We start from the raw sequence: 27,981 nt of genomic DNA, 5'->3' as shown, positions 1-27,981 counted from the left end.
GAACAACTGCAATTGAATAAAAATGCCTTCCACTCAGTAAATAGCTTTTTAGCTGCTTATGTGTTTGTTAAACTGTTTGTTATTACGGATGCAATTTGACTAAAATGTTATAGGTCTATTACTCTGTAAATGGAATAAGTCGCCTTGTGTGCAGTGTATCCAAATAATAGTTGTATGTAAACTGCAATGTTTTCTGGTTTATGATCGTTTTCTACGAAATCTGTTACCCTGGTTTTTTATTTCCTTCGGTAATTTTAAAGTGGATTTTCTAATGATATTTTGATTATATTTTTTGTAACTTTATGTTAAATAAGTATCAATAAGATATTGTGCAATATTCCTGGTAAATAACTGTATCCCTAGCAATTCTCATTCTATTGCTCCCCGCGCCCTGTTATCAAGGTTTAGAATATATTATTTTAAAGTATGATTATCAATTAACTTGGTAGAACACAGTGTGGCTGTTCAGCTAACTGTGTTTTTGTTGTGTTGCGATATTGGATGTCAATAACATATTGAAGTCTCTTTTGGCTTTCAGTATACTACTCGCTCGTTCCCCTACCCACAAATCCGTGTCCCTGACCTGACTACAATCTTTGGCTTTAACATTAGTGTTTTACCGTAGTCATTGGTTGTCTATATCCTACGAAACAATAAAACTAAAAAAATCTTCGAATGTGGAATCAGTGGACTCACGGTTTCGCTAACTTTACCTTTTGTTTCTTGTCAATTGTGACTTTCTTCCAGGCCGCATTTCGCTTTGTTGTGTGAATGTCCATTCTTTACAGCCATAAATTTATAGCAAATGCAACATGCCATCTGGAACACATACACGCTTAAATAACGTAGTAAACTGCTCCATTACACTTTGTGTTATGGCAACAGAAATTTTTTCGCTGTTTTGTTGCTATCTTCGACCATGTCGACCACAAAATTTATTTGACCTACCCCTATAGTGCTCGTGTTTACAACACTCTGTTCACAATATCATATCAGTTTCTTATGCTATGTAAGTGGAGGCAAAACGGAGATGCCTTACAGGCTGTGACGTCCACCACACCGGACTGAAATTAAAGCCTGCCTTTATAGTGCCTAATGGACACGGAAACGCAGAAGCAACAGGTTTGGCTTATTGCAATATGTAGAATGGAGATACTGATAACGACTCGGTTCCTATAATGATGACGACGACGATGGTGACAGTTATCAAATCATTTGCCTCAGAATTTTTCTCTTCAAAGTGACTATCTGACTTACACACGAAGAGGTAAGTCAGATCCAATGGAGAAGAGCGGAATGTGTGGTATGAAGACCTGGGTGCACCTCTGTCACATAATTTAATCGGAATATGAAATTCTCGGCATCGCGTGGATCAGATTAAACATTGACATTCTTTGGCAAAAATATGTCAGACAAAAGCATTTTCATTTTATTCCTCGCTGCGGGCAGACGACTGTGTAGATCGCAGTGGCTGTTCGCTAACACAGAGGAATTCGCGCGGCCGTGATATATCGGATTTGTTTCATTAATTAAATTTCTGGCAACTGCGAACGCAGCCGTCACGTTATTTCCAGATGAAGAGATAATCACTTTCGCAGAGAATTTCACGGCGAACCGGAAACATTATTGCCCAGACTGCTCCCATAAAAGCCAATGCAGGAATTACTTCCGAAACGCCGCACACATCTGTGTGGTCACTCTTGCTCGCTGTTTATTAATTCATAATCATATTTTCCGAGTGGAAAACAAGAATTTACTGACTTTATAACTGATCTGATTTCGATGGTCTTTTTTGTTCACAGCCAAATTTCGATCTAAAAGGTTATGCGATCTATCTATGAAACACACATGAAGATGGTTTATTGAAATTTTGCCTCATTTCTTTCTCATTTATCACTACAAATACGATTGATCACTGTTATCAGGTCTAGCTCGTATCAATAACACGAAAGATTGAATAGATTCTCTTTTCCACTGGAAACAACATGGAAACTACAAGATGTAAGTAAGATAGACCCATGTATGTGGACATAATATTTAACTCACATTACAGGTGTTCAGTATGGACACCGTTCATAACGCTGCGAAATGACGGTACGTTGTGTGGAACCTTGACATGAATTGCTCAGGAAGGCGTGACAGGAGCGCGGTTCGGAAACCTCTTCGCTGGACTGCCTATTTGCAGATTCTGTGTAATTCGATGCTAAATAATGAGCATATGATTTGTTTATGCAAGATGCTTATATTTAAACCAACAGCGTTCGGAGTGCTTCAGTGTGGGCAGTGTACATAGCAGGAAGCTGAACCATTGAATGTATGCTCATTAATCTGTGCGCTCACAGAGTATGTTGAAAACATAATAGTTGTAATTTCTGCCAGCAGATGAAAATACGGCGCACAGGCTTAGCGCCTGCTTAGCTGGGTGGTAACGGGCTCGCCTCCCATGCAAGCGGACCCGTGTTCGACTCCCGGCCGGTTGGGAGATTTTTTCCGCTCTCGAACTGGGTGTTGCGCTACGCTCATTTTTCATCCTCATCATCGGCACGCAAGTCACCCAATGTTGGGTTGACTGAAATAAGACTTTCACTTGGCGGCCGAACTTCTCCGGATGGGGCCTCCCGGCTAACGATGCCATACGCTCATTTCATTTCAGTCAGAATGTGGTGTGCAAGAAGAAAAAGGGGAGGAATGATCAAACAGATGGTAACGGTGGTTCAGGCATGTTTATTATGATATGGTTACAAGTTAGATCATATGGTAAATACAATCTCATCGACATGCTGCGTATGTAACACTCCATGGTCGACAATTCCTCGCGGCATATCTGAGAGCGATACGTCGTCGTGTGCTATCCTTCAGACCGGATAGAGATGATCTGTCAGATATGCTGACAAATAGAAGTTACATGGATTTCGGTCACGAGATCTTGAAGAACACATATCTTGAAATTACCTAGAGGTGATTCAATCATTACCACAGATTTCTTGAAGCAAATTTTTCACTTGTGAAACGACATATGGTGTCGCCAACCTTGCGTGAAAATTGTGGTGTGGACACAGTTGCGTTCTTGCAAAGCTAGCATGTGTTGCACGAGGAGGTCCTTATAATGTACAGATGTCATCTTGAATCTAAGAGGTCGATGAGGTGGTACCTCCTCGAAGGAAAGGAACTTCACAAATCACACCACACAATCACCTTAGCTGAACGCAGTGGACGTTCCCAGACATGTGGTGGAGTAGAACCCCACAGGCGATAATTCTGCACACCCCCGACACAATGCAGAGTAAAATGAAATCCAAAGAACTAAGGCAAAGTCACGGCGTTGTAGCCTATCTTGCAGGCTCATTTGGTGCGCAGTCTGAATCTTGTAGGGATACCACTGTAAGACGCGTCGCAAAATTCCAGACACTTGCCTGACTTAATTTTGCTATATTCCAAGGACCTTGTTTCACTTTTATTGATACGTATATACTCATTTTTCAAGACATCGTGTATTCCCTTCGAGAGTAGCTGTCACTGGAGGAGTGTACGCCAAATGATGCAGGAAAAGCTGGCTGCATATATATTAACAAAATAAATTGAGTTGTGCTGTCAGTTTCTGTACTCTTCGGTCTGATATGCTATATTGCAAACCACTCAGGGTCCTGCCGGATTTGATTGATACTGCCTCTAAATAATTTACACGCCTGTACAGTAATTACGAACACGTCCGCTCCCGGTAGATGAGTGGCCAGCGCGACAAAATATCAATCTAAAGGGCCCGGGTTCGATTCTCGGCTGTGTCGGAGATTTTCTCTGCTCATGGATTGGGTGTTCTATTGTTCTAATCATCGTGATTTCATCCGCATGGACGCGTAAGTCACCGAAGTAGTGTCAAATCGAAAGACGCGCACCCGGCGATCGGTCTACCGGACGGGAGGCCCTAGTCACATATTGACATTTTTAATTACGAACACGATGGGCACTACATTCAGGATGGAATACTATTTATATGTGTGACATCTTAATACATACACAAATCATCGTGCTGGTCGTATGTTCTCTGCGTCAAACCCCCCCCCCCCCTCTTACCGTCATGACTAGAGTTGAACAATACATGTCATTGAGTTACAATAAAAACTATGACTTGTTGTTGCTACACTGCGTTTATTGAAGTGACTTAATTATCGTATAAGTTTCTTGGAAGTTCAAGGTGAGCTTTTTTGGTTTTGGTATGATTTAAAGTCATTATGAGGAGGTGACAGTTTATTTATTTAGTGGCAGTAAGATTGCTTTTTGACTGTGGTTGTTTGTACGCTGCTTGTTTATACGCAGCCATAATCTGGGTTTGTTCCAGGTACGAATATCGGACTGTTCTGCAATATACTGCGAACGTCCGGTATATGGTCAGAGGAACTTTCAGTCGTCAGCGCAGTCTTCCGTGGCAATTATCCATTTCCGGAAAAATTTTCACAGGATTTTTCTCCGTCCGAGGCAGGATACGAACCTGCGACCATAGCGGTCGCGCTGTTCCAGACTGTAGCGCCTACAACCGCTCGGCCACCCTCGCCGGCACAAATTTCCTTTCTCACAGACAAGGTTTCTTCACTAATTGATACTTAAGACAGACGTTTTCTTTAAAAAATCTCTTTTGTCTGTCCATAATAAATGTAATGTGCAGAGTGGGAGGGTCTGTGGACGTAGGAACCGAGCGGCTGCACTGCACACTTGGGGCAGAATGGCAGCGCGGCACCGTTTCGCCTTGAAGCTTCAGGTAAAATGCCTCAAGCGGTAGAGCCACGTGCGATCTGCAAGGCTGCTCCACAAATGTTCCATCATAATCGTACACGACTGTACCCGATGGTAACGCGGGAAGGAGATTCAACTAGGTAACAGACACATATATAATGTCTACTGAGATGATGTAACTGTCCGCGGCTCGTGGTATTGCGGTAGCGTTCTCGCTCCTCTCGCACGGGCTCCCGGGTTCGATACCCGGCGATGTCAGGTATTTTATCTGCCTCGAGATGACTGGGAGTTGTGTGTCTTTCATTTTAGTTTCATCCTCATTCACTCGCAAGTCACCGTAGTGACATTAAAGAAGTTGTGGAGCGGCTCTACGCCCCCGTCGTCGCTGATGCAGAGACCCTCCAACGCCCCCAAAGTGTTTGTGTGTTTAAAGTGACTGCAGTGTAAAATTTGTGCAGTGCAACCACAGCGTCCGCAACCTAACGAAAATATCGTCGTCTAAAATGGAAACTATTAAAAGTGTAAATATTATTACATGTGTACCACACCTATACATATAGCGCATACCTAGATAGCGTTCATATAAATGTGTGAAACATCTCTCGCTACATCGAAGATGACTATGTGAGTTCACTAACAAAACAAACATCTCTCTGCAATTCCTATCAAACCATGTTAAATTACCAAGAATATGTTTTGTCCAGTTATAGATTTATTTTAATGTCTCAAATTTGTTCCTTATCACCCTCTCTCTCTCTCTCTCTCTCTCTCACACACACACACACACACTCACTCTTCCCCTCAACCACCATCTCGTGGACATATATCATTTTCCATTGTTTCCTAGGTGTAAGCCTTAGCCCTTAGCCAATAAGACAATTCTATAAATAGTTATGACATGCCACACAATGGCACCAAACCAATAACTCTACCTAAAGTCAAGAACTTAGAAGTGATTGAATCAACAACCCATAAACCTAACAAAAATGCAGACAAAACTGAAAAGAATGAAAATCTTATTGTCCCTCTGACCTACACACCTAAAGAACTAGAACTAAAATAAAAATCAAGGCAACATTGTAAATCAATCTGCAAACGAACAACATATAAAGAAACAGACAATTGCAACAAATTTACATATCAGGAAAGAAAAGGAAAAGACTCGATAACTAGCAGAAATAGAAATTGAAAGTACCTTCGAAACTCATCACTGTACCTGTTATTTGTAAATAAAAATTTATTACGTTAAAAATGCCATACGCTCATTATTAAGATGGGGGAGACCATATTCTTTCGCTCTTACAACGGAGAGTATAGAGTCTTACGCAACACAACCCACACAGCTAGTTCAGTGTTTCAGTTTTGAAACTTTTGAATAGCTATGCTTCTATAATTCATAATTACTCTCGGTTGAAGAGCGGCAATTTACCACTGCCAACCAACGCTCACCCCGACGAGCGAGGGAGTGAAATGGGAACAAAGAGGAAAACATATAAACATAACGAGGCCACTAAATACAGGCGTCTACATACGCAGCAGTAGCTGCATCGCTGCCTGTCACGGCGAGCGTGTTTGATTGCCGGCATCAGTTTGGGGCGCTGACTGCAGGAAGCGGGGGCGTGACGCTTCGCACGCCCCTGCACAATACAAATCACGCGAGCCGTGCGCCCGCAAACAATACCGGACGCCACTCAACAGCGAGGAGGAAGCCCTCCCACTTCTCCTCCCCATCCTCAGCAGCCCCCCTTCCCTGCCCTGCGCCACCCCACGTCACTCTGCCCTCCCCCCCCCCCCCTCCACCCTCCACCGTCACCCATAAATTTCCCGATTTCCGACTCCCCTCCCCCCACCCACAACCTCCCCATCACTCCACCTACTAGCTTCCGACTACCGCACTGTCGTCAATATGGCGTAAGTGCTCTTTTGTGGATGGTAATCCTGAATCATAATTCATAGGCTTACTTCACTGAAGGCTCCAATCGATGCGGGAATGTTTATTGCGGCCCATAAAACATTAATGTCTTCTTCTAACAACCGCAGTGGAAAATGGCGAGGGATAGTTGAAAGCAGAGATTTGTATTGGGAACTGGTGCCACATCAGAATGATTACTATTAGTCATCGAACGTTCATCGAAGATAAAAGTATGTCTGATTTATTGCTTCCTAATTTACTCCATAGAATTTATATTAAGCTAACAGAAATACGGTTAATAACAAGGGCATGATCATGGTGACCGGAAGGGGGGGGGGGGGGTTACGTCGGGTACAGCTGCCCCCTACCTCCAGAAAAAAAAATTATCTTCGCAAACTGAATTGTTATTCGCCTGGCACAGGGACAGGAGTATCAATTCAATGTCAGTTTTAAGAAAGCCAGTACGTGTAATGCATCATAAATTATACCAAGTGTACACGAAACCATAATAAGCATATCGCATCCCCCTCTCCTCGCACTAGACAGTTTGATTGGTAGTAAAGGTTCGCTATTTTCAGATTATAGTTACAGAATTACTGAATATGTACTTAGACTGGAGTGCTGCATTTCATATTACATGACTCTTCTCTAAAATAAAGTAGTTCCTTTTACAAGATTACGTGTTTCAAGCAATGTGCTGAAATGTCTTATACACACTCTCCGAAGTGGGTGATGTGTTTCAGAGCGGCTATAGTATTTGTCAACAGCTGCATAAGCCCTATCATCGCCGAAGCCCTGAGCATACGATCTCGTATGATATCTAGTGTACAAGTTTAACATTTAATCAAGCGCGTGTAGAAACACAGTTAACCGCTGCCTTTCTCTGATACGCGCTTAACCCTTCGGAACGCTTCACTCTCAACGCACCTTGTCCAACTGCGCGTTCAGCGGGCTACTTTAATGGAAGAAAGACATTCCGAACAAAGATGCTGAAAGCAAACAAGTACGTTGGGCTAGAAAAAACGTCAAATAGGTTGAGTGCCTAAGACACACATGTAAACAAATGCACAAATGCACATTAAATACTTTTTATCTCGTAATTTCCCGAATAGAGCATATGTTCATGTGAAGTCTGTTGCTTCAGATGAGGTACAAGTCATATTTTTGAATGTAGATCATTGCTCCGAGGACACGCCTGAATATTTGAAAAGGAATATTAATAGAGAATTTCACGATTTTTGTGAAGAACTGAAGTGTCAGCTCTTGCCGTTCAGTGAGTATGCCGAACGTTACGTACTACGCTTAATCACAACGTGGATGCCATTAAATCAAAGGAAGGCAATTTTTTAAAGAAAGGACGTAGTGCTTTTGGGACAAATGACAATTCCATAGTTGGCTTTATTCATGGGAAATAAATTCACATGAAACTCACTATAAACTTGCTTTCACAAATTATTGTTAGAAATCTTTCTTTCTAGTTGGATTAATAGCTATCATTGATGCTAATTATAAGTTTGTTAAAGTGAACGTAGGCTCCTATGCCAAAGGAAATGGCTTGGGAATGCCCCTTCCGACAAGTGATAGAAATGGAAACAATAAGAATACCTAAAGATGAATTTTTCAAGGTTTTCCGTACGTTTACGTAGGACTTGCAGCGTTTTCTATAAAGGGATATATAATGAGCCTTTCTTCTGAGTGAACAACAGCTGTTGGTGATCCTACTGATGGATACAAATATTTGTTATTTTGGGCAAAAATGGCAGTGGGTGGTTAATTTGGTTCTATAACACAAATAACAGAATTTTGCATCAACATCTCGAAAACAGTGTCGAAAATGCAATACATGTTGTTAAAACTGTAACCATATTTCACAACGTCAAATGCGATCTCAACGAATCAAATGAGGCTAAGAGTTCATTTTTCCGGTGTGTATACTGAGAGCTTAAGAGGACTTACGATTAAATAACGCAGAAGGCATAGATAACATTGCACCAGAATTTCTAAACTCTCTGAGGGAAGTGGCACCAAGAGAACTGTATTAGTGAGCAGAATATATGATCAAGGTGACATACCATATGACTTTCGGAAAAATACCAACCACACAATTCCGAAGACTGCAAGAGCTAACAAGTACTAGAGCACAGGCAAGAGTGTGCATCTATGCAAAGTGCTGTTGACAGCAATTAGTTGATTTGGTTTGGTTGAATTGGGGGAAAGGACCAAAGAGCGATGTGTCATTGGTCCCATCGGATTAGGGAACAATGGGGAAGGAAGTCGGCAGTGACCTTTCAAAGAAACCATCCCGGAATTTGCCTGAAGTGTTTTAGTGAAATCACGGAAAACCTAAATTAGGATGGCAGGACGCGGGATTGAACCGTCGTCGACCAGAATGAGAGTCCAGTGTGCTACCCACTGCGTAACCTCGCTCGCTCAGCAATTAGTCAGTGCATACATATGCAACAAATTTAATAAATTTTTAACATGGTTTACGTTCACTGGGGTTACAAAGTTGTTCCATTCCCTACTTCACTCTTTTGGGAGCCAATGTTATTGCTTTTTACTTTCTTAACTAGGCAGTACTGACCCTACGACTTATTTTAGTAAATAGATTAAGGAAAGGCAAACCTACGTTTCTAGCATTTGTAGACTTTGAGAAAGCTTTTGACAATGTTGACTGGAATACTCTCTTTCAAATTCTGAAGGTGGCAGGGGTAAAGTACAGGGAGCGAAAGGCTATTTACAATTTGTACAGAAACCAGATGGCAGTTATAAGAGTCGACGGGCATGAAAGGGAAGCAGTGGTTGGGAAGGGAGTAAGACAAGGTTTTAGCTTCTCCCCAATGTTATTCAATATGTATATTGAGCAAGCAGTAAAGGAAACAAAATAAAAATTCTGAGTAGGAATTAAAATCCATGGAGAAGAAATAAAACTTTGAGGTTCGCCGATGACATTGTAATTCTGTCAGAGACAGCAAAGAACCTAGAAGTGTAGCCGAACGGAATGGACAGTGTCTTGAAAGGAGGATATAAGATGAACATCAACAAAAGCAAACCGGGGATAATGGAATGTAGTCGAATTAAACCGGGTGATGCTGCGTGAATTAGAATAGGAAATGAGACGCTGAAAATAGTAAATGAGTTTTGCTATTTGGGGAGCAAAATAACTGATGGTCGAAGTAGAGATGATATAAAATGGAAACTGGCAATGGCAAGGAATGCGTTTCTGAAGAAGAGAAATTTGTCAACATCGAGTATAGATTTAAGTGTCAGGAAGTCATTTCTGAAAGTATTTGTATGGAGTGTAGCCATGGATGGAAGCGAAAGGTGGGCGACGAGAAGAGAATAGAAGCTTTCGAAATGTGGTGCTACAGAATAATGCTGAAGATTAGATGGGCATATCGCATAACTAATGAGGAGTTATTGAATACAATTGGAGAGAAGAGAAATTTGTGGCCCAATTTGACTAGAAGAATGGATCGGTTGGTAGTGGTAGGGCATATTTTGAGGCATCAAGGGATCACCAATTTAGCATTGGAGGACAGCGTGGAGGGTAAAAATCGCAGAGGGAGACCATACACAAAACAGAATCAAAAGGATATAGGTTGCAGTAGGTACTGGGAGGTGAAGAAGCGTGCACAGGATAGAGTAACATGGAGACCTACATCAAACCAGTCTCTGGACTGAAGACCACAATAACAACAAGTACCCCACAGGGTTCAAGCTGACTGCCTACGAAATTTAATCGAAATCGGCTCAGTAGTTTAGTCGCGAATCTTATCAGTTTAGAAGGGCTAGGAAAGCAGAAGCTAGCTTCTGCCTCTAATTTAAACATCGTAGGATGGTAGCAATAACAGAAGTTTTAAAAATTATGCCTATTACACAAGACACAATTACTGAATTGGAGATAGTTTTAACAGAATAATTACGTGCGATGAGCAACTGAAAAAATTCTCCGAAAAAGCAAAGACTACCCATTAACATTACGCAACCTGAATTAAAGTGGATAGAGAAGGTAATAACCGCCCGCCGTATTACCTAATCAAGTCTGGGTGAGCATCTGACCTGAAGGCCAAAGCGTGATGGGTGGCAAGCGCAAGACACTTGCGTGATATATCAGAAACAATTGCGGTTAATCTCTACAATCGCTTGTAGCCACTCCTACTGTGAGGTTTCACACACTGACTTGGGAAAGCATGTGACTCACAAACGAAGTCTAAATTCAGTTTTCTAACGCTCTGGTGTCCAATATGGAGCTAAATTATCATTTACCAAAAGCTTTTCTGCCTAATTGAACCGTCATGGACGATATAATGACCTTAGGACAAAGGCCCCTATGTGATGCACACAAGTTGCTCTGGGCCGCCAAATACAAAATGGGTACCAAATCAGATTGTTACTTTTACAATTTCACTCCTGAATGAGCGATGAAATAAGTCACCTCCTCGACAGTGTTCAGATGCCAACAGGACTGCTGAGTCATCAGAGATTCGTCTTAATTCTTGCAAATCCTTAATTAAACTATTTATCAAAATTTTAATACGTGTAATCTGTTCCGCAGTTTTTCCTGAATCACTCCTAACAGCTGTTGTTTGCAGTTCATATTCCGTTCTCTACATTTTTAAAAGGTATGCGCCTTAAATTATTGACATGGAAAAGGAGGCAAGTAACTAACAAAATCTAAAATCAGTATACAGTCAAATTAGGTACCAAAGAATCATGCCAGTGAAGTCAGTTGCTAGATAGTCTCTGGAGGTCTCTGTGATTACCATGGGACATAGAAGGCAGAAAATCCATGTCACGAGACAATCATCTGTAGGGCGTAAGTTAATACTTTTCTTTGGTGTCACACTCTCAGCAACAATTTTCTTTCTTGATATCAGAGGGATTTCATCATTGGGATAGTGGACAGAGTTTCAGTAAAAATGATTTTCTTCGGCACCGTCACTGATATGGAAGGTCCTCCATCACGTGAAACTTGAAAATCGATTAAGTAACTTCTTAAGAAGCATTTGTAGGGTATGCATCAATTTATTGACGAAACACACATTGTGTTATAGACAAGTAAGCATTTCAAATTAGCAGATGTATCTCACACATATTCGTACTACTTTTTTCAATCAACTGTTTATTGCTAAGATGGTGCACTTCATTGCTTGCGTTTCATTGTTATGCATAAGTTTTCGTAAGTAGAGCAACCTATTTATGGAACGAGAATTCATTTGTGTTACAGTCAAACACGTTTCGTCTTCTCCTACGTATAAAAATGTAGGTTTCTGACTCGTCTGCTTTACCAAGTGAAATCCTCAGTTATTAATGTAAACCACTACGTTTTGAAGATTTTAAGATAAATATTGTTGACTTTTAAAGTCCAGAATATAGACCATATGTTTCAAAAAGCCGGAGGACATCAGTTCACTGGATTGAGTTCCAGAATGTGAGCAGCACTTGAGTGGGTTTGTTGAAGGGAAAGTGTTTTAGGAAAAATGTAGGATGTCAAACGGAAAATAAAGAGAGTGGCATCTCGAATCAAGTGTTTCAAAAGGGAAGAAAGAATGCGGGGGTGTTTGGTTATGTAGCCCTGACAGGGAAAAGAAGAGGTTATTTTGTTAAAGATGAGAGGATCATTGATCGGATTTAAATGCCAGGTAGAGGGAGGGAGATAGTTTTTTGGGGCTACAGTGCTGAAAGTCCATAAGTATTAGGTTGAGGGAATGTGTTGGTATTAGTGTGGCAGAGTTTGAAGTTTAATAATCAGAGGTGAAACGACTGGGTGATCGTTATCAAGTTTATGGAAACTGTAAAAGCCCGAATGCGTTCTTTATGTAGAGCAGAGAGGGGAAACTAATAAGCCCACAGAAGAACTTTGTGATGAATGGCAGACGGATACAAGAGAAGTTTAGTATCGCTAGCCACAGAGAGTGTATGCTGCAGCGGCGGCTCAGTGAAGCTGCCAGTCATTATTAAAAGAGTCACGGCAGCCGGTCACAAAGGGCGAGACCAGCTTGTTACATGGGCTGTGCCACTAGCCCGTATACAAGCCTAGACAACAGGCAGCCTCGTCAGTTGTTCTGAGCTGTTGGAAGTGTTCAGCCTATCACCATATCGCTACACGTACAACGACCATGTTTTCTCCTGAACTGTCTACTTTTCACTACTCGTGTAGTCCAAGTGCGGTACCAACAACGACTCTTACTCTCTTTACAATTTATACTTTTCCATCGGCAGTGGACAGAATGTAGAGGTGAAGCGAAAGGCGTTAGAGGACGTGGAAAGACTGATAAAACTTTAGCCACATGGCCATAAAATAGAACTGGTTAGATTAAAGGCTTGTTGTTGTGGAGAATGATGAAGGGATGCTACTCTGTTCTCGACCTGTTATTAGTTTCATTGTATTGCTGCTTTTCTTATATTTTTAGATCGGGTTTCCATGTTAACTTACCCATAACCAGTTTGGCGAACGTTTTGTTGCGCTAAATCCGTTTTTATTTCAAAATCAAGGGAATGAAAATCGAATAAAATTTTACAATCACCTCAATCTTAAACCTTACTAATATTTCAAGGTCAACACACTTAAAAAGTTGAATTTGAGCGTTGCAGTGACTTTGTATAATGAGGGTCAAAATATGGATGATAATTGGTACCAAACTCATTGACCACTTTATCAAAGAATGTCTGTACCAATTTATTGGAATTAGGATCGCTTACTTTTATTTCATCACTACGAGGTAACGCCATTTCAATTTAAGATAGCACAAAATACTTCGTTAGAAAGAATCTCGTACTTGGTATAATGCGAGCGGTACCCGCTGAAAGAACAATAGGTTTACCGTGGCACACTTACCTGCTGTAAATAATTTGTGCAACCTCTCTGCTGAAGAACGCAGAACAAGATGTGTGAAATATGCTGAGACCTGCAACACGACGCTGTTACAGACATTCAACTAAACAGAAGCAGAATTCCCTGATGTGTGCATGAACCCGCCACACCAATTACGGGTTTACGCTCGTGGATCGATTTGTTTCAGTACCGATAGAATGGTTGCATGAAGAGGTAGGCGTTATTTTTAGGTAAATTTTTTACTCGTTTGTAGAAACTAGAACAAGTCCATGAGTGGAGAGGAAAGGATGAGCCTACACACGAACCCTGGGTGTAGTCCGTACCGTCGTTGTTCTTCGTGTATACTTAAGATTCTCTTCTACATTTTCTTCTTTTCCTATCCAACCAGAAAGGACATGCCGTTACAAAGGCCTTATGAGTTGAACATAACAAACTGCGTCAGATGGTTGCAAGGACAACACAGATCAGAATTGCCACACAACTGCGTTGTTGCACGATGTTCTAAACACAATGTTCAGGCTGAGATAAGCATTTCGTCAGAAACCGGAGACAGGAGCCAGTTTGAAATTGTGGAAATTTTTGACGTAAATAAACTGTGTTCATTGTGGAAAGATTTCAGAAGGAACCCTGTTTTTTATGTTCGTGCGATACCAGAGGGATCTGAACCCAGTCTAACTGATTTGAAACACAGCTGAACAATATACGACGGTAATCCCAAAAGTAAGGTCTCCTATTTTTTTATAAGTACATAGACCTGTTATTTCTGCAATGGTTTACATCAGTTTACAGCTTGAACATTTAGCTATTTTTCGACATAATCACCACTTCTGTCGATGCATTTTTGTAGACGCTGTGGCAGTTTTTGTATGCCCATGTCATACCAGCTCGCCGCCATGCTGTTCGGAAAGTTATGAACCTCTTCTTTCAGCTCGTCGTCGGAGCTGAATCGCTGGGACCACAATTAACGCTGGCAGGTACTGTGAGACTCTTAATAAAACGGACAATACAGAACCGGAGAAGAGGAATGTTGAGCAAGGGCGTACACATTCTCCATGAAAACTCTCGCCCACATATCGCTCGGCAAACCGTTGCTCTCCTGCAACACTTTCAGTGCAACATAAACACGCACCCACCCTACAGTCCAGATCTGGCTCCCAGTGACTATCACCTGTTCTCTAGGTTAAAAGAATATTTGGCCGGAAAGCGATTCAGCTCCGACGTCGAGGTGAAAAAAAAGGTCCACAACTTTCTGAACAGCATGGCGGCGAGCTGGTATGACATGAGCATACAAAAACCGCCACAGCGTCTACAAAAATGCATCGACAGAAATGGTGATTAAGTCGAAAAATAGCTAAATGTTCAAGCTGTAAACTGACTTAAACCTTTGCAGAAATAAACAGGTCTATGTACTTATACTCTTGGGATTACCCTCGTGTATCATGGACAAACAACTACAAATATTTTATCCAAAACTGAAGCGCGTGACACACTGCGTTATAGAAAAGAATAACTTTAGAAGGGAGAGCGAAAGGGCGTGAAAACGTTGTAAATATACGAAATGAACGTTGCCATCGTGATTGGCGTAGTGATGGAGAAGGCGACCAGGACATGGATGCCGTCTCATACCGTTGAACGAAAGGAATTTCTAGCAGCATGGCAACTAAATCTAATCAAGCAGTTGACGAAGTGTGCATGATCCTAACACTTAAGATTTACTGCAGAATTTCATCAACAAGAAGTGTTGTCAGTAAGCAAGATGTCTTCATTTGGTGCCTGGTTTCGCACAACGTCTATGTGTGTAAAATAACTAGAATAATTACAGATGCCACACACATTTTGCAAAACTGTATTTATGGTAAGATGCGCGTCGAGATGTCATCGATCTTCAGTTGATGGTACACACCAAGGTCTTCATTAGTGTATTGACCGCATTTTATCTGCTGCACCTGCCCAGTGAAAAATTATTACTTAGGTTCTACATTTCCCGAGCTGCATGTTTTGTCTCTTTTAGAGTTAACTTAGGTGCACATATTTTATTGTGTATCTTTTACATTCTTCTTTGGAATTTATAAACAAAACTAGCATCCTTTTAGATTCCTTATAATAATACAATGAAACATCGCCATGTGATCGACTTATGTGTTGGTTTACATCGAACAATACATTTAAAGGCACGTTACAAGTTTCGAATATATTAGGAAACTCCGACTGGATTCATTTGTGTTGGTGGTTAAACACTGTCTGCCTAAGAATTTGATATTAGCACCTGTATGAAAGATAAAATATAATGGTCTCATATTCCTTGCCTAATATATTATATTTATACTGTAACTACTATCTCTAGTTAATTTTACAGTCAGACGTATCGTTCTTCTTATTCAAATTAGTGGAGAACAGTGCGGCATCCGGCCACCCTGCATCACTAACATTGCAAAAGCAGATCAACATGCTGATGTGAGCATGCGGGATAACGAACAGGAAAAAAGAGGATATCGATGGAGTACAAATAATCATTACCACAATGTATGAATGATATCATAACAGTGACAGCAATATCAGCATAACAGTGAATATGAAAGTATTTGTGTTATGTATGTTAGTGCAAAACAAGGAATTACAGAACAGTCCAAAAGCGTGGCGCCCTGAGATGTCATCGTCGGGCTAGGCGACGCTTCGGACAGCAAGGTGTCGTGACAAAAAAAAAAAAAAAAAAAAAATCCACAGCTCTGAAGTTCATGTTAATGACATCATATTGGCATCAGATTCACCACAATTCTCCTCAACACTATCGTGCACATGTCACATGATGGGAAGGTCTTCATTCTTCCTCTTAGCCACATTTGACCCTCTGCGATGGAGGGTACAACTGCGAGGCCCCGCGCTGAAATCACACGGTTTCTTTACAGGTGGCTGAGGAAAACTGTTCCGACAGAACGGCAATCAGAACCGACACAAAAAGGACTCAGTGGTAGGCATAAAAGACGCTAATGAAACCTGCCCTTCCCTTGGGACGGTCATAGTGTAATATAGCTGGTGAGATAAATGTGCTAACCGATCTTGTATTACATGAAATGACTGATTCCCCAGTCGAAGACCCAAAACCCAGAATTCCACTTCTGTATAGCTATACGAAAATCAGTAAACGTCAACATATATAAACAATCTATGTAATTACAATGTTTATTATGGACATTATAAAAAATCTTCAATGATAAACAATTATTTGCACTTTATTTTGGTGAAGTATGTCTTAAAGATGACTTTACATGAGTAGCTCAAAATATGATAGCATTTTCTCTGCTACATGTTGTTATAGGTTAATCTTAGTTCTTGTTCAATACGGGTTTGTAGTACAAGTTACTTATTTGTTGTGTTAGCAAGGTGGTTGACGTTAATTTCTATTGTGAGGTGAAATCAGTAAAAATATATCTATCCAAGAACAGGAACTCCACCAGTTTTCATATTATGTAAGAAAATGAAGCCAAGCATCCTCTAGACCAGTATATAAAGTTGCATTTCAGAATGGACTACGAGGCTTCAGTTTCCAACAATGAAGAACAATAAGAGATGAGTATTATGAGAACTGTTCATTCAGATTCCACCCTTACTACCTCTCTCTGCAGTGTGTCACTATCTCGGCGTGCCAAGTGCTGTGAAAATGAGACCAGCCTCCCAAATTTAAAGTACCTCAAAATTAATAAATCCATGTTTTGTTATAACAGGGTGGTGATGGTCAGCATATGGTGACGTTGTCTGGAATTTTCTGGAAATGAAATGTTAAAACTATGTTGCACTATTTTTCCTGTTACAGATTAGAAGTGCATATACTGTGAACATATTAAGAACAACAGTTACAAATCAGCAAAAATAACAGCAAAACGAGTTCACAATCAAGAGGAAGAAAAGGATAAAAAACAAAAAGTGAGGTGACCTATAAACTACGTCAATGTAATTGTAACTGTAATAAAACTGGTTTTGGTGGGATAAATGTATGAAACGATCTTGGATCATATGAAATGATCGAAGCCCAAATTGAAGACCCAAAATACTGTACGTAATTGTATAAACGTCTGCATATATAAACACTTTATGTAATTATTATGAACACTATGGAAGTTTTGAAAAAAAGATATCCAATGATAACCAATTATTTGTACTTTATTTTTGTAATGTGTGTTTCAAAGATCAATTTGCGTGAAGAGATTGATATATCATAGCATTTTCTTTGCTACGTGTTGCTGTTAGTGAATCTTAGTTGTTTTTCAGTACGAGGTTGGAGTACAGATTGGGGGTTTGGAGTACAAGCTGTGTGTTTGTTGTGTGAGCATGGCCGTTGAATTTAATTTATATCGTGAAGCGAAAAGGCTAAAAATATATATCGAACAACAGAAACCCCATCAGTGTTCACATTATTTAACAAAACGAAACCGATCAGTTCAGAATGAACTATGAATCTACAATCTTCAACAATGGCGAACAATAAAAGGTGAGTATTATGCAGTATGTCTATCTCGGAGTGTCAAGTGCTATGAAAAGGTGACCAGCCGCCCAAATTTAAACTTATTTCAAAATTAATATAATAGATTTTGTGTTGTAAGAATGTAGTGAAGGTCAGAGCAATTACACATTTTGCGGTCAACGGAGACAGTTCATGGTGTAACGAGGAACAGAACTACGTTATCGACAACGTCCGACATTGCTGCCGCCCCCTGGGCGTTTCAATCATACTCTAACGGCATAATAGGACCCCTTCGGAGTGTAATGCGACCGCAGTATTATTCTAATACATAGTATACAGGGTGGTACAACTACGGATCGTTCAAAACCATTCGACGAAATTTGTACGTGATCAGTAGCGGCTAAGAGTTGTAACCTTATTTTAGCCCTCCTGTTTCGCTCCCTCCTGTGGCGTGATCACGTGGCGGTGGCGGGCTGGGTGGGGAGGGGAAACCTTAACATCCGTCCGAATAAATCTGCAGAGGGTCCCTCTAAGACCCTCCATCGGGCAACACCTTCGATGGCATCCACGCACCGCTTTTGAGCACATTACAAATACACCTGTGAGAAACTTCGACACACTTTCATCTTCGCAGATATTCCTCCCCTGTTTAGCGATGATTCAAAACAAGCTGGTCTTCTCTGAACTTTTTCTATGTCATCCGTCAATCCTATCAGATGTAGATCCCACACTGCGGAGCAGTACTGCAGAACAGGACCCGCAAGTGTAGTGCTGGCAGTCTCTTCAGTAAAGCAGTTGCATTTTCTAGGAATTCTCCTAATAAATCGCTGCCTCTCATCCGCTTTCCTCACAACATTATCTATGTGATCATTCCATGTTAAGTTTTTCGTAATTGTAATCGTCTAGTATTTAGAATATTGCGGATTCCTTTTGGTACTGACGTGGATGACTTCACACTTTTCATTATGTACAGTGAGTTGCCACTTTACGCAGCATAATTATAACTTTTCATTTTGCAATTGAAGACGGTATATGTAAATACAGTCTAAAAAGAAACGGACAAAAGACGTACAATACGCTAGGAAATGTAATTACAGTACATGCATCACTCTTACTCTCTCAAGAAATATTCAGAAATGATTACCCTCAGAACCAAGAAACAAATTAATCCCACTGCTCTACACATGACAAGCTAAACTGTCAAAATCAATATTATTCTTGAAGGCACATGATTGTTTACGTCAGCTGCGTACACAAGACAAGCTATAAATACATAAAAACGCTCGGAGACAAGCCAATCTACACAGTTAAAATATCACGTTGGCGTAAAAAAAAAGTTTTGGTAAAAAACCGAACAAAGATGTTGTTCTGCACAAGGTGGCCAAATATAATTCGCAAACACGGAATAAACGTCAAGGATACCTTACAGTCCCACCAAGCTGATCACAAGAAAATATTAGAAAAATATGATTGTTATAATTTTTAATCTGATTTAGAAAACTGACATCAAGTGCTGAATAACACTTTAAAGAAATAAAAACAAGACTCACGTAACTCTCGATACATGTTTGTTTAAGGAATTAACAGAATAAATACTTTGCGTTTTCCACAATACGGTGTTCTTAACAACATAATCGTCTGAATATTAGTTTACAAATGATCTGTGTGCGGCGACGCGATTTCTGTGTAAACAGAATCCTGAGCCCTCATGGCCCAGTGCCACTGGTGGGCAACGTGAATCAAAGACTTAATTTCGCTATTCGTTAATCTGTAATTAAAAAAGTAAACTTAGATAAACATTAAATGCTTAGTTTACAGAAGATATAGCGGAAGTTAGAGTTAATCGTTAATCGTTAATTTGGAATAGTCATGCTTTCTGGGTGTAGTGAAATAAACAAATGTAGCAAACGCATTACCGTTCCTTAAATTAACAGTTTTTGGGTGGGGAAGGTTAGGTAGAACAGTTTAAAAATTTAATCATTTCGTTTTATAATTATTTAATTATCAATGTTATATCGCTGGAGACTCAAAAGACAGGAGAATAAGATAGTATCTTTTTCTAGGTGTATATTCCCCCTAGCAAGACGTTGCTTTAATCGAATATGGTCATGAACGATGCGTCCTTCCTATATTCTCCTCGAAATTGAACATTTGTTGGGGTTTAAGCTTTTCATCAGATTCTCAAACGACTTCGATTCGTCGATATGTAAAGGAATCACGTTCGTGACGGCAAAAGTTTACTACGCAGTGGTCCCCACTATCTTCAGACATACCGCAACCAGCTGCTGCAGAAATAAAAGAAGAAGAAAAGCTCTCCAATGTTTCTCTGTCGTATCCTGGTGCTACTGGTGAAACGTCCCCTTTGAAAAATTTATACAAGACTGTGCTTAAACTGACACACAATAGTTTTTAGCGCAACGCAATCTGACTTCCAAAAGTCCCTACGAAAGAACGGCCCTGACTAGCATTAAGCTATACGTTTCACAAATCACTTACCTCACAAAAACCTTCGTTACTCAAGCTACTGCAATACAGCGAGCGCCACTACTGCCAGCTAAATAAAAGATTCAAACTACTGAAGGCACTAACTACTGATAGGCATAGTTAACAAATGAAAGATTTTAATAGAGAACAAACAATGTATTTACCTCACTAGTCATAATATATATAGCAGTTCGTGACACCAATTCTTACAAATTTCAAAACTCCGCCATCTCTCTCCCCACGTCCACCACTGCTGGCGGCTCACCTCCAACTGCGCGACGCTACGCGCTGTTAGCATCCAGCTGCCGCTGCCCAACACTACAATGGCGAGTATTACAACAATGCCAACCAGCCACAGACTGCACACGGCACAGCCAATGATTTTCATACAGAGCGCTACGTGGTTACCAATAAAAAAACCTAAACAGCCTACTTACACTGGCTCCGCTGTCGGTATCTGAATGTAATTTTTCTTTTCGGCTTTCCTCGATCGGACATTACCTTCACTGGCCTTCACGGTTCCTTCGAACTGTACCCACTGCGATTTGTGTGCTTTCTTTATATATTGTCCCAAATCGTTAAGGCTCGAAGTGTGAGACCAAAGTGTTGATTTTTGCACTTTGTTTTAGAAAAGTATTTCTTCTCCCGATGTGGATTCAAAATTAACGTAATCACTTAAATGAAACCACGCATTTTCATCGGTTGTAGAGCTATGTTCCGAATCTATGATTTATTTTTCACAGTCTGCCTAGTAAGAAACAGTAGTACTTAACACGAACTCGTCAAACAAACAATAGTAAGCAGCCAATACCTGTTGTTACTCTCGCTGTCGCGCGCACCCCGGCTAGCCACACACGTACATAACACGAACTTGCCAGAATATGATTTCCGCTGTCGGCGCAGCGTAAAATGGCTCTACGCACTATGGGACTTAACATCTGAGGTTATCAGTCCCATAGAACGTAGAACTACTGAAACCGAACTAACCTAAGGACATCACACACATCCATGCCCGAGGCAGGATTCGAACCTGCAACCATAGCGGTCTCGCGGTTCCAGACTGAAGCGCCTAGAACCGCTCGGCCACACCAGCCGGCTTCAATTTACATCCTCCACTTTTTATCTCTATGCATCTCCTTCTCCTCCTTATCTGTATTTCGATAACCTGCGACCGTAGCAGCAGCACGGTTTCAGACTGAACCGCCTGGATCCACTCATCCACAGAGGCCGGCGGCGTGGCGTAATTTTTGTCATAAGTAGTAGGTATCTATTGACGATTAACGGAATCAAACTAAGTTAACTGATGTTAAGGAGTCCGTTGACGTTTTTGAAAAGGAACATATAAGTTAATTCGTTACTGGAAATGGTATAGTAGCCAGCTGTGCCTAGTGGAAACGCTACGTGAGACGAGTTTCAAGCAGTGAGGAGGCTGAGTACAGGAGAGAAACCCTACAGTGGGCAGCTGAAGCGCTCGGAAGCGAGTACTGGGCAGGCGGCACCCACCTTTCCGACGGCGGGGGCGTCTCTGACGGCGAGCCTCCGCAGCAGCTCAGGGGGCGCCGGCGGCGGTGACCGGCGGATGACGTCGGTGAAGGTGGGCGACGCGGCCGTCCCGACGCCCGTCAACACAGGCCGGCCCACGCCGGAGCCGGTGCCCGTGGCTGCCGAGCGCCGCGGCGAAGACGACGCGGACGGCACGCGCTGCGGCGACCTGCGGGGCGCGGCTCAGTTAGTACCTTTGTACATCTACATCCACACTGACACTCTCTAAATCATTCTTAAATGATGACTAACTGAAACCCTCAGCTGCCGACAGGTGTTGTTGATATACCTCGATATGGACAGCTGAAAATGTGTGCTCCGTCCGGGACTCGAACCCGGGATCTCCTGCTTACATGGCAGACGCTCTATCCATCTGAGCCACCGAGGACACAGAAGAATAGCGCGACTGCAGGGACTTCTCCCTTGCACGCTTCCCGTGAGACTCACATTCCCAACTGTCCACAATTCTACATATATAATGTACCATATAGACATTTGCCCATCCACCCATTACTCGGGCACGCTTTGGCGATCCCCGTAAGAGTTTGCGCAACCTGTGCGCATTCCCACAGACGAAGGTCAATGGCTGTGTATCCTTTACCTATATATATGAAGACAGTAACTGTTCTCGAAAGAACAGAATACTGTTGATGACCGTGCAGCTTTTCCCTGGAATACATGATGACTAACTGAAACCCTCAAGTGAGGCTGAGGCTGATGGTTTCAGTTAGTCATCATGTATTCCAGGGAAAAGCTGCACAGTCATCAACAGTATTCTGTTCTTTCGAGAACAGCTACTGTCTTCATTTATATCATTCTTAAATGCCTCGCATAGGGTTTATCGAACAACCTTCACAATAATTCTCTGCTATTCCACTCTCGGACACCACGTGGAAAAAAAAGACAAACACCTATACAGGATGATATTTCCACCGTGTAAAAACTCTAGGGATTGATCGATAAGAGGATACAGAACAAAAAAGGTCTAATGAACTTATGTCCGCAAATGCACGGTTTCCATGGTGGAGACCATTTATTCAATCATATGTTGTTACAGAGTCTGCGGCCTAACTCGCCTGTACCATGTAGCCACAGACATAATATGTGTTGAAAATGGTTTCCACGTGCCTCAAAGCATTTGTGTACGCACCTTAGCATATTCTGTCTCTCACGTTCACATTGGCCAGTCTGCATCCGAACAGTATCAAAGGCGGCTTGAATACGCTGATTCAGTGTCTCCACATCTATAATGGGCTCTGCATACACGACACTTTTGAGATGGCCCCATAACCAGAATCGGCTTGAGATCCTGTGTACGAGCAGGCCATGCAACTGGTCTTACTCGTCCGATCTATAGACCAGGTAAGACACGATTGAGATGCGTCCCGACATTAACGGCGAAGTGGGCTGGAAAACCATCTTGTAGCAGCCACACAACCCTTCCAATCGTCAATGGCACTTCTTCCATCAGGGGAGGCAAAGTTACTCGCAACGAACGCCGATAGTTCGAGGGGCTCCGAGCATTATGGGACTTAACATCTGAGGTCATCAGTCCCCTATAACTTAGAACTACTTAAACCTAACCAACCTAAGGACATCACACACATCCATGCCCGAGGCAGAAATCGAACCTACGACCTTAGCGGTCGCGCGATTCCAGAATGTAGCGCCTAGAACCGCTCGGCCAAACGGCGGGCGCCAATAGTGTGAATAGAATGGATGACACAAATCCCGGAACCATTGTTCTCTGGTAAAGTAACCAGGTACAGAACAGCTCCAGATGTGGAATGTCTGTCGCTAGTAAGCCATGCAAACGCTGTAAGTAATAAAGTTAGTAACAATTATCGTAGAGGATTTTCCACGCGGCCAACTGCCTAGTACTGACAAGGTGGTCGCCCTCTCCAGTACTAATCACATTTTACTCCAAGTCTGGTGTCCGAATACATGTACGTCCTTCATGATATCCTGCTTCCTTATACCACCCAGTATCAGAAAAACGGCGAAACGCTGTTGCAAACGTTGAATGCTGTGGTTGTCGTCGGTGGGGATACGTCTCCTGGTACAACTTTGCTGTCCGCCGCCCGTTGCCATTTGCCTTTCCGTAACTAAATGCCATATCGACAAGCTCTCGATTCGAATACGGAAACACCGTGCGCGATGCTGTATCACATCCACTACACGGTGAGTCAGCAACAGAAGTGGACACAACATTACCAATTACTATGGCAAAAGAGGGCGCAAGGGCATGACGTGTGAAGAACAGTACCACCCTCTAGGAGGAATCCATGCAGGCTGTAACTCTGGCTGCATGGTACGGCGAGTATTAGACCGCAGTCTCTGTAGCAATTTATGATTGAATAAATCGTCTCTAGCATAGAAACCATGTATTTCCGGACAGAAGTACATTAGACCATTTTTGATCTGTATCCGTTCATCGATCAATCCCTACAGTTTGTACACGGTAGAAATAAATCAAAATGTTCTAATGTGTGTGAAATCTTAAAGGACTTAACTGCTAAGATCATCAGTCCCTAAGCTTACACAATACTTAGACTAAATTATTCTAAGGACAAACACACACACCATTGCCCGAGGGAGGACTGGAACCTCCGCCGGGACCAGCCAGAAAAAAATCACCCTATATATTTCTGTATGAGCTTTAACTTGACTTGTTTTATTACGATGATCGTTTATCCCTACGTGTGTCTGCGTCAATAAAATATTTTGACATTCGGAGGGGAAAGTTGGTGATTGAAATTTCGCGAGAATCTCCCGCCGCAACGAGAAACGCCTTTGTTTTAACGATATTCACGCCAAATCCTCTCTCACCTATTTCTCTGTAATACAAAACGTGTTGCTCTTCTTTGAACTTTATCAATATACTCCATTAATACTATCTGCTGAGGAACCCACCCCTCGCAGCAGCACTACAAGAAAAGACCAACACGCGTAGTGTAGGCAGTCTCTTTAGTAGATTTGTTGCATCTTCTCAGTGTTCTGCCAATAAAACGCAGTATTTGGTTCGCCTTCCCCACAGCATTTTTTATTTGCTCCTTCTAATTCAAGTTCTTCGTAACTGTAATTCCGAGACATTTAGTCGAATTTACGGCCTTTAAATTTGATTGCTGAATCGTGTTGTCGAAGTGTAATGGATTCTTTTCACCGATCGTCTGAATAATCTCACACTTTGCATTATTTAAGATTAACAGTCAATTTTCTCACCATACAGATATCTTTTCTGAACCGTTTTGCAATTGATTTTGACCTTCTGATGACTTTACTAGATGATAAGCGATAACAGCACCTGCAAATAAGCTAAGGCGGCTGCTCATATTGTATCCTAAATCGTTTACATAGGTAAGGAGCAGTAAAGGGCCTGTGAAAACTACCTTGGGGAACGCCAGCCACCATTTCTATTTTACTCGATAACTTTCCGTCAGTTACTATGAACTGCGACCTCTCTGACAGGAAATCGCTAATCCAGTTGCATAATTGAGACGATATTCCATAACATGCAATTTGATTACAAGCCGTCTGTGAGAGCGTGTCAAAAATTTTCTGGAATTCTATAAATACCGAATCAATTTGAAACCCCTTGCCAACTGCACTCTGCTCTTCGTGTGAATAAAGAACTTGTGTGTTTCACAAGAACGATGTTTTCTAAATCCATATTAACCGTGTGTCAATAGACCGTTATTTTCAACGTAATTGTAATGTTCTAATACAAAATGTGTTCCAAAATCCTGCTGCATATCGACGTTAATGACATGCGCCCGTAATTTAGTGGTTTAGTGGATTTCTCCTGTTGCCTTCTTGGTGGGAACTGTGCAACTCTCCAGCCTTGAGGTACGTATGTTTCGTCTTGCGAGCGGTTGTATATGATTGTTAAGTATGAAGCTACTGCATCAGCATACTGCGAAAGGAACCTAATTGGCATACGGTCTGGCCCGAAAGACTTGCTATTATTAAGTGATTTAAACTGCTTCACTACTCCGAGGATATCTATTTCTAAGTTACTCATGTTGCAAGCTATTCTTGATTAGAATTCTGGAATATTTACTGGTCCTCTTTGGTGAAGTAATTTCGGTAGGCTGTATTCAGTAACTTTGCTATAGCAGCACTGTCAACGATTGTATTTCCATTCCTATAGCGTAGAGAAGGCACTGATGCCTTGCCGCTAGCATGCTTTATACGGCTAGAATCTCTTTGGATTTTCTGCCAGGTTTCGAGACAAAGTTTCATTGTGGTAACTATTATCAGCATCTCGCATGGAGGTCCGCTCTAAATTTCAAGCTTCTGTGAAACATCGCCGATCTTGTGCATTTTGTGTTTGATTAATTTTGGCATGTTTTTCTAGTTGTTTCTGCATCAGTGTTCTGACCCATTTTTTGTACCACCTGAGATCAGCTTCGTTAATTTATTTGGTATAAACTCTCAACTGCTGTCGATACTACTTCTTTGAATTCAAGCCACATCTGGTCTGCACTTACAATGTTAATTTGGAAGGAGTGAAGATCGTCTCTCAGGAAGGCGTCAAGGCAATTTTTATGTGCTTTTTTGAATAGGTACATTTTTCGTTTACTTTTGGTGGACTTTGGAGTTACAGTATTCAGCCCCGCTACAACAATCCCGTGTTCACTAATCCCTGTATCCGTTTTGATGCTGATTATTAGCTCAGCCTATTCGAATGGGCTCATGAACTAACAGCTTGAAATGATTTTCAGAGAAAGTGCTTAGCACAATTTTGGATGAGGTTTTAGCCGTACTTCCGGATTAAAACATGTATTTTCACCAATATATCGAGGGTCTACTGTAATTGTATGTGTCGGGCACATGTTTGAAGTTGGAGTCAAGTTAGTGAAGTTTTCTATGTACCTTTCAGCAAGTGTATCATCTGAGTTGGAAGGTCGCTAAAATGATTATTTTGTTCTGGTTGCAAAAATGACGTCCTCCCATACGAACTCACTATCTACTTCAATTTCACTACAAGATAAACTAATTCTAAGAGCAAGAATCACGCCACTGCCAATTGCGTTTGGCCAATCCTTTCTGAACACCGTTAGGTCCTTCACAAAATATTCGGCTGAATTTATCTCCGGCTTTAGCCAACTTGCAGTGCGCTTGCAGCTCTGGTACTTTCCCAACACAGCTACGACAGTTTATGGCTGTTATACCGACGGTTTCTAGATGTACGTTCTTTCTGTGTTCGACCCGCACCGTTTGTGACTGAAGCGCCTTTTGTGTTTCCCCGAGACCCTCTAACCTACAAAACCGCTCAGTCGACACCACATAGCCACTGCTACCCTTGTAGCTGCCTCCTGTGTATAATGGACTCCTGACCTATTTAGGGAAGCAGAAACCCCACCAACCTACGGTGCAAGTCGAGGAATCGGCAGCCTACACGATCGCAGAACCGTTTGAGCCTCTGATTCAGACGCTCAACTCTACCAGAGGTTCGCAATCCGTCCTATCGATGCTGCAAATTGTCCCATTCCACGTCTAGAGTGACTCAGAATCGTACGCACACGGAGTGCACATTGGCTACCTTCCCCTCCGTGGCAGCCACGTTCTTAAGGGACTCCATAACGTGTCTAACGTTGGAGCTCCCAACTACCAATAATCCCACCGTCTTTAAATTACCAGATGTTACAGGCTTACAGGTTCCTTCTGAAACAGGACAAGGGACTGCATCTGGCTGAGGTACAGCGTCAGCCATAGACAGCATCTGGAACCTGTCTGTCAGACTAACCGGAGTGGCCTTACGTTCGGTCCCCTGGAAAGTCTTTCGCCGCCTGCCACACCCCGGTGCTACCTCCCATATCACCATTAGGGGTCAATTTCAGTGTGAGCAGAAAGTGGGCTGGCCACTGTTGCCGATCCATCAGCGAACACGTGACTTGTGATGTACGTCCGGCTGTGATGCCCATCTAGTGCAGACTCAAGCTGGGTAACAGAAGCCGTGGAGCTGAGGGCGAGGTGTTACCAACTTGGCTCGCATTCGCATACAGCAGTCACAGT

Source organism: Schistocerca gregaria, chromosome 6 (genome assembly GCF_023897955.1).
Source record: "Schistocerca gregaria isolate iqSchGreg1 chromosome 6, iqSchGreg1.2, whole genome shotgun sequence".
Taxonomy (NCBI): Eukaryota; Metazoa; Arthropoda; class Insecta; order Orthoptera; family Acrididae; genus Schistocerca; species Schistocerca gregaria.
The sequence above is the reverse complement of the archived record's forward strand: the minus strand, read 5'-3'. Positions refer to the sequence as shown.